The sequence below is a fragment of the Trachypithecus francoisi genome, unplaced genomic scaffold (genome assembly GCF_009764315.1).
Source record: "Trachypithecus francoisi isolate TF-2019V2 unplaced genomic scaffold, Tfra_2.0 Lachesis_group12, whole genome shotgun sequence".
NCBI classification, from domain to species: Eukaryota; Metazoa; Chordata; class Mammalia; order Primates; family Cercopithecidae; genus Trachypithecus; species Trachypithecus francoisi.
Window position 1 is genome coordinate 106,144,616 of NW_022681457.1, and position 8,620 is coordinate 106,153,235.

Consider the following 8,620-nt stretch of genomic DNA (forward strand, 5'->3'; position numbering starts at 1 on the left):
GGCCATTCATTCATTTATTTGTTCAACACGCATTTATTGAGGATCTACTTGGTGACACATGTTGGTGTTAGCACATTGAATGATTAAGTCCTCACCTTCCTGGAGGCTGGCATTTTGGTGGGACAATGTGTTAGGGGTACAGTCTAAGCTACTAGAACAAATAAACCCAACAATACCGTGGCTTAAACAATTAGCTTTTTTTTGTTTACTTATTTGTTTGTTTTACCTTGAATAACACTCTACAGGTAAGTGATCCAGGCCTACTAGGGACAACTGTGTCATCCTCAACATGTGGCTTCTACCTCTGGGTCAAAGATAGCTGCTGCAGCTCCTGCCATTTCTTCTGTAACCCAGCAAGCAGGAAGTGGGAAAGGGCAAGATAAATGTCTGTGCTTTCCTTTTAACCAGAAGGGTCTGGAATCACTTTTACTCGCATTTCGCTGACTAGAACTTTGTCATGTGACCACACCTAGACACAAGGAAGTCTGTGGATTAGAATCTCTGGCTGATGTTTCTAAGAGTTCAGGATCTAGTGGCCTGGGGCACTGACCCCAAATCACCCAGCTGAGCCAGGCCCATTGTGGGGTTGCTTGGGATATATCCAAGCTTGGACTACCAGATTTAGCAAATCAAAAGACAGGACGCCCAGTTAATTTGAATTTCAAATAAACAATTATATTTGAGCTATATTTACACTGAAAAGTGATTTGATAAGGTTTGGCCTGTGTCCCCACCCAAATCTCATCTCAAATTGTTATCCCCACGTGTCAAGCAGGGGAACCTGTAATCCTAACCTGTGGAAGGAGGGAGGCAATTGGATCACAAGGTTGGTTCTCCTATGCTGTTCTCTTGATGGTGAGTGAGCTCTCACGAGATCTGATGGTTTTATAAGTGCTTGGAAGTTCCTCCTTCACTCTTCTTTTTCCTGTCGCCTTGTGAAGGCGTCTCGCTTTCTCTTCACTTTTCACCGTGGTTGTAAGTTTCCTGAGGCCTCCCCAGCCATGCTGAATTGTGAATCAATTAAACCTCTTTCTTTTATAAATTACCCTGTCTCAGGCATTTCTTTATAGCAGCGTGAAAACGGACTAATACACTATTCATTTTCTATTTGAAATACTGTATTTTATTTGTCCTTTCTCCTAAAAGCTCTTCCTTGGATAAGGCCCAAACTCGATTTCCCCAGGCCCCCCATTCCATCCCAGCTCTGCCTCTGAAGCCACATGGGACAGACGTATACTCCACAGGACTTAGCTATGCACTTACTGAGTGATAAACATTGCAGGCAGACACAGAAGGCTCAGGTGATGGGCACCTGCTTTCTGGGGCACAGCAGTCTGTATGGGCAGCTGCGTCTTTCCCAGGAAGGTGCATTAAACAGAGGCCCATAGTTTGTCATATGGTACAGCCCAGAGGCTCCCATCCCAAGGATTTAACTTCATTAGGCAGAGGCTTGCCTGAGAGGGCTTCTTGGAGGAGCTGAGCCTGGAGCCTGGAGTTTCCATGTGGTGCCAGGGCAAGGCCCAAGTCTCAGAATCACTCCAGCCAGGAGACAAATCCCAGCTCTGTTCCTTTCTCCCTGCGTGACTGTGGACAAGTCCCTTCACTCTGCAAGTCTGAGTTTTTCTCCTCTGTAAAATGGGGATCAGAATAGAACTCACCTCACAGGGTGGTGGTGAAGATCAGTTGAGACAATGCTTTTATAATGCACCTGAGACAGGTTTATCTTGCAAAATAAGCTCTAGACAGATGTCTCTTGTTGTGCTGTTAATATTTTTATTGGGTCTTTCAAGGGAGCAAAGGATTGAGATTGCTATGTGGGAGGCAGAGGACTTTCAGAGCAGGATAGGGGTGGGGGGAGAACAAAGGCGAAGAGGTAAAAGGGGTTGAGGTCGCCACCCTGGGCACCCCGAGGCTGGGCTTGGCATGGTGGGTGGCCAGCTTGGGGACATATTGGAGCCAGCAGGACCCCTAAAGGCCAGCAGCACTGTTCCTCCCCTTGTCCCTTCGCCTTGCCCCTGGGCACCCCTCTTGCTCAGTCCCTTGTGCCTCTCAGTTTCCGAGCCCTGCTCTGGCCCAGCCCACCGCGACCACGGCCACGGCCACGCTGTGGAATTTCCAATTTTCAGCTAATGTGCAGGTCGTGACAGAGGCTCAGAGGCCCTGGTCGGACATAATGGCAGAAGAATTGTAAATGTCGCCCTGAGTGAATGGCAATGAGGAAGGGCGGGGAGGGGACATTTTCCACCGGCCGCGGCTCCGAGCCCGGGAATACATTTTCTCTCGGAGTGTGTCGCATTAGATTTCCAGAGGTGCTCGGGCTCCAGGTACATGTCATTAGTAACAGTTTGGACGATAATGAATCCTTTTATTTCTTTTCCTCACAGCTCATGAATACATAACGAGGCCGCGCTCAGGCGCATCTGGCCCGGCCAGCGCCTGCCTCCGCCACCTAATCTCGTCCATACTCCAATATCCAGGCGGCCCAGCTGGGGCCTGCCTTAAAGGAGCCGCTGCCCTTTCCTGCCTGGGGATGCCGGGCCAGCCTAGCACCAGGCACCACCGAGACCTGGGCATGAAGGGGGATGGCAGACCTGGGGAAGGAAGAAGTCCCAAGTCTCTGGATTGCAGTGTATCCAGCAGGCACTCAACAATGTTGCTTAGTGAACAGTGACTGCCTGGCTGGGGTGGGGCTGTGTGAAGGCTCTACATAGACTATCTCCTTGAGCTTGGCTAACCACTCTACCAGTGGGGGCTTGTGATCCCATTTTACAGCTGCAGAAACTGAGGCTTAGAAGGATAGAGGCTCTGTCATGGCTTTAACAAGGCAGACTGAGCTCGTGCCTATAACTGGCTATCATTTAAGGGCATTTGACCAAGTGATTCTTGATTCTACAACAGGGTTCCCTACCAAGAATCCAGTTTTTATATGTATCATGAATCTGTTCTATTACTTTCCTGAGCAAATGTTTAGTGGAAGACCAGAAAAGTTAGTTCTTTTTAAGTAGTTTTTCCAGACGTCTACAATCCTCTTTTCCCAAGATTCCCTCCTCCCTCTCCACCCCTTTGACCCACTCTGTTTCTCTTCCCTATACTTGTCAGTTCCTCAAATTATTATCTTAAATCTCACACTCATTTATTTATTTTTATTTTTTATTTATTATTATTATTTTTTTGAGATGGAGTCTCACTCTGTCACCCAGGCTGGAGTGCAGTGGCGCGATCTCGGCTCGCTGCAACATCCACCTCCCGGGTTCAAGTGATTCTCCTGCCTTAGCCTCCTGAGTAGCTGGGACTACGTAGCACGCCACCACACCCAGCTAATTTTTGTATTTTCAGTAGAGATGGGGTTTCACCATATCGATCAGGCTGGTTTCAAACTCCTGACCTCAAGTGATCCACCCGCCTCGGCCTCCCAAAGTGCTGGGATTACAGGCAGGAGCCACTGCGCTCGGTCAATTCCACTTTTAAAATCTGAGCAATGTTGGCATGAACTTTTGAATACTGGGCTGAGGAAGCAGCTCTAGGAGATCAGGTGTCTGGGCACCAGAATCAGACAGACCTGGATTAGCATCTTGGATCTGCTATTTACAGCTGTGGAATCTGGGGCAAGCCATTTTGCCTGCTTGTGCCTCAGCTTCCTCATCTGAAAAATGGGGATGGCACAGTGCCACCACACAGGGATATTGGGAAGATCAATGTGCTGATGCGTGTAAAGCTTTGAAAACAGTGCACACGATGGCTCAGTCAGTGTTGAATTTTTTTACCAAAAGTTTGGGGGTGGCATGAGGGAAGAACTCAGATTAGGGCTCCACATGACTTCATCACCTCCACCATCCTCCTTGTCACCACCCCCACCGCCACCATTGTTATTTTGATCCTCACCCAGCCACCAGGAAGCACTGGCCTGGGACCCAGATGCAGGTGCCTGGAATACCTGCAGCCCCAGGCCTAGGATGATGGCACACACCTTGGGTGCCTTGGGTTGTGCCGACACCACCATATGCTATCAGGAATTCAGAGCTCCCCAAGGAACTTAGATCCAACTGGGATCACCCATGGTGTCACATGGTCATGAGGGTGAGTCCCCAGGCTCTAACCTATTATTTATTGAGTACCTATTATGTGCCAGTCCTGAAGCTAAGTTATTTACATTTATTACCTCATGTAATGCTCACAATAATCCTGAGAGGAAGGCATCATCATTCCTTTTTATAGACAAGGAAACTGGGCTCAGAGAGGTTAAATAATTTGCCCAAGGTCACACAGCAGGTACAAGGAAGAGCCTGGATTCAAACCTAGATCTATCTCACTCCAAAATCCATGATCTTAACCATGAGAGAGCACTATGTCCACTTCTGGTTCCTGAGGTTCCACTCTGGCTAAGAAGTCTTCCAAGATTAAGGACAGGTGGAGTAAATGTCCCCTGTCCTCTTGGTGGCATCTGTACCCACTTGTCCCATGACCCGAGGCTTGTCCCACATAGATCTTATGCAAGTCTTGTCTCATGGCCAGTGACTTTAGGTCCAAGCATCTGGAGGGCAGACTTGGCCCCGGAAGGCTCAGGAATGCGGGAAGCTGGGCGTCAGTGCCTCAGTGTCCAGCCCTGCCCCTTTAGGTACCAGTGCCCTTGACCTAGACCTCACCACCCCACTTTGGCTACCAGCACCTCACACTTGTGGGGAGACAGTGTGGTCTGGGGAAACAGCACTGTTGGGAGAGTAAGGAGGCCTCCATCCCAGCCCCAGCTCAGCTGCCTCTTAGTTCTATGGCCTTCTGGCAAATGGTCCCTCTGCATCTCAGCGCCCTTGTTTGTTGGATGGGGATGCTAACACCCCTTCCCAGGCAGATACTGTACACACTCAGAATGAGGTTCAGTAGATGTTGGAACTCAGTAAATTTGGAAGCTCTCAGTAAACATTAAGCAATTGATATGGTTTGGATCTGTGTCCCCACCAAATCTCACATTGAAATGTGGCCCCCAGTGTCAGAGGTGAGTTCTGGTGGGAGGTGATTGAATCTTGGAGGTGGATTTCTCACAAATGGCTTAGGATCATCCCCTTGGTGCTGTCCTTGCCATAGTGAGGTCTCCTGAGATCTAGTTGTTTAAAAGTGTGTGGTGCCTCCTCCTACCGCTTGGCTCCTGCTTTCACCAGGTGACATGCCTGCTCCCACTTCACCTTCTGCCATGAGTAAAAGCTTCCTGAGGCCTCCCCAGGAGCCGAGCAGATGCCAGCATCATGCTTTCTGTACAGTCTACAGAACCGTGAGCCAATTAAACTTCTTTTCTTTATAAATTATCCAGTCTCAGATATTTCTCTTTTTTTGAGACAGGGTCTCACTCTGTCACCCAGGCTGGAGTGCAGTGGCATAATCTTGGCTCACTGCAACCTCTGCTTCCTGGGTTCAAGCAATTCTCCTGCCTCAACCTCCCGAGTAGCTGGGACTCCACGCATGTGCCACCACACCTGGCTAATTTTTGTATTTTTTGGTAGAGGTGGGGTTTCACTGCGTTGGCCAGGCTGGTCTCAAACTCCCGGCCTCGAGTGATTCTCGTGCCTCAGCCTCCCAAAGTGCTGGAATTACAGGCATAAGCCACCGTGCCCAGCCCAGTCTCAGGTGTTTCTTTAGAGCAATGCAAGTATGGCCTATCACAACTATAATTTCAGTCAGAATTATTCTTTGATTTCCTCCTCTTCATGCGTATTTGTGCAGTAGCCCATTCGTTCAGGGCCCCGTGAACCGAGTCCTTGCTCTCCTGCCTCTCCGTGTTCACTCTCTCCTCTCTTTAACCCATTTGGTGAGAGTTGCCCTCGTGACTCTCCTGATAGCCCATCTCTAGTCGTGCCACTGCCATCTTTAGGAACCTTCGATGGCTCCCTCTTGCTTCCGAGACAAAGTTCAAACCACTTACCTTGACATTCAAAGCACTTCAGAAACAGTCTTGAACCTCCCTCCTCACTGTCCGATCTGAATTCTTACCCTGCCCGAGAGAAAATTCTGTTTCCCCAGACGGCACCCACCCAATGCATGGGCTATCCTGTCACCTTCGTTTTGCTTCTGCTGTGTCCTCTGCCTGGAATGCCTTCTCCACCTCCTCTCTCTCTTATTCCAGCTTGGGTTTCACCTCCTTCCAGGGAGTTGTTTCTTCGCCAATCTCTCTGAGCCTTTGTTTTCTCATCTGTCAAGTGGACACTCACCATGCCCGCACTGTGGCATTTTCTTGAACACCCAATGTTCTCCAAGCACAGTAAATGCTTTGAAAGTGGTGCCCACTGTGGGGTTTCTTCTTTTGATCCTCCCAGTCTGCCAATACAGAGCTGGCCATGCTGGGTAACAACAGTGAAGCCCCTTGGACACCCCCATAGTGAGGATCTCCACCCATGCTCCCTGCACAGCCCTTTCCAGGCTCCCTGTTGACTTTGGTACACAATGGGGCTGCCTTGACTGGCCTGGAATTTCAGGCTGAATTTGATGTGACCTGTCCTTAAGGGCTGGCCTCTAAACCAAACCATATTCCCACTGAACTCCCAGTGCCCAGTGACCCCTGGGAGGTGGATGCAACCTAGCTGGGCCATTGCCCGGGGCCACCATCACCAGCTCCTGCCCAATGCTGCCTCCTGAACTAATTCCATAATCCTGCCTCCTGCCTGGCCCCAGTGGCTCAGGAAGGGTTTGCTGGTCTGCTCTGATCCCACCTTCCTGCCCAGCCCGGATCTGCGGCCCCTGGGCCCCCCAGCCCCATGCTAGGGCCCTGCTGAGATTCTGAATCTCATTTAGAGCCCCTGCTTCACTGGCTTTGCACCCCTGCCCCCACACCTCCAGCTAGGCCCTGTAACAGGATCCAGATGTTTACTCCCCTGTCCCCAGGGTCCCTGGCATAATCCGTGACAGTTGAGGGGGGCCAGAAGGGGCAGGCACAGCTGCAAGGACTGGGGCACGGAGGAGAGAAATGGGATAGGAGCCCCACTGTCTAGGGTCAGCAGAAGGATATACAGACACACCCAAACCCAGGCACCCCCTGTCCAACTGACTCTACCTTTTCCGGAAAGCATCCTCTTCTCTCTAGGTGAGGGTGAGAGTGCCTACATGTGCTGGCTGTGTGACCTTGAGTGACACAGCCTCATCTGAGCCTCTCTGAGCCTTGTTTTCCTCACCTGCTGAACCAGCTGGGATAGCCCAGCATCGCTCCAAGACCAGTAGGTGGGGGCTAGTTTGGCACATAGTAGGACTGGCACATAGCAGGTATTCACCAGTCTTGGGCAAGTCACTTCATCACTTGGAACCTCAATTTTCTCATCTGTAAAATGGAGATAATCGTGCCTACCTTTCAGGGTTCCGGGGAGAACTGGCATGTAGTAGGAGCCTGACAAAGGGCAGGTGCTTCCCTCCTGCCTTCCAGGGTTGTGGGCCAGCTCCCATGCAGTCGGAGGTGTGGCAGCCCCTCTCCTGGGGTCTGTAAGAAAGGCCTGGCCTACCTTGGGAGCCGCTCTCCCAGTGGAGAACTCAGGGCAGGGAGACCCGGGTTCTAGGCCCAGGCCTGCCTGTAGACAAGCCCCTTCCCATGTTTGGGCTTCAGTTGCTCCATCTGAAACATAAGGCCTGTTGGGTTCCTTGCAAGGAACACAGTCCATGCCTACTAAATGCCTGTTCGGTGATTTCCAGAAGGCTCTCCATCCTTTTCTCTCTTCCTTCCATCCACACTCACTGCTCTTCTCCTTCCCTTACTGTTTCCCAGGTGACTGAGGCACCCGTTGGCCTAACCACCCTTCCCAAAGCAGCCCCATCAGCGCTGTCCTGCTCACCAGTCCATCACACACGCAGTTGAGGAGGTGCGAGGACCAGGGGAGGGGCAGGGAGGACAGGCCCAGAGGACCTGTTGGCCTCCCCAGCCCCCTGCAGATGTAGGATGGTTCTGAAGCAGGGGGAGGGAAGGCTTCCGCATCAACTCTTTACAGGAGAACTCTTTTCTTTGATTTTAATATACAACAAACTCTTCATTCTCTTGGTAATAATTCAAACAAGACAGGGAGACAAACCCTTCACCCACCATAGAAATGAATCTCTTTGCTTAACTCCAGTCCTGGTATCGTTGCTGGTTACTCTTCCAGATACCCTTCCATGCATGCAATATATAAATGCACACGCAGAAATATGGCTTTTGGAGGGTCACTGTATGGGATCGTATTGTATGTAATTTTCTGCCATCTCTAAATGCTACTCGCTGTATCTTAAAGATCTTGAGTTGTCGGTCCCTGTAACTCTAATTCATTTTTTAAAATTCACTGCTAATTTTTACTCCATAAATGTTTATGAAACACTCACTAAGAGCCAGACGTAGGATACGAAGATGAATAAGACCTAAACTCTGCTTTCAGGGAACTTACATGCTAGGAGGGAAGCCAGACATCAAAACTAGGCATTTAAGTACCTGGGAACTGAAGGCTGAGAGGGAGGGACGTCATATGTCGGGGGAGGGGGGATTTAGCCCAGCCTGGTTGTGAATGGAGAGGGGGCTGGAGAGAGGGGAAGGATGGGCCAGCAGGAGTTTTGCAGGTGAAGAGGAAGAAGCGTTTCAGATAGAGGTCACAGCACGGGCAAAAGGGCAGAGGGCGGGGGGGGG

The 8,620-nt window shown here is 50.4% G+C and overlaps 1 long non-coding RNA gene across 1 annotated transcript; it reads right to left on the reverse strand.

Moving 5' to 3' along the window:
- Window positions 1-824: 824 nt before the first annotated feature.
- On the reverse strand, window positions 825-6,103 carry LOC117093940. Its single transcript, XR_004441305.1, has 3 exons — window positions 6,092-6,103; window positions 5,905-5,906; window positions 825-915 (listed from the first exon to the last, which is right to left on the reverse strand). It is a non-coding gene; the product is annotated as an uncharacterized LOC117093940 (long non-coding RNA).
- Between the last annotated feature and the right edge of the window lie 2,517 nt (window positions 6,104-8,620).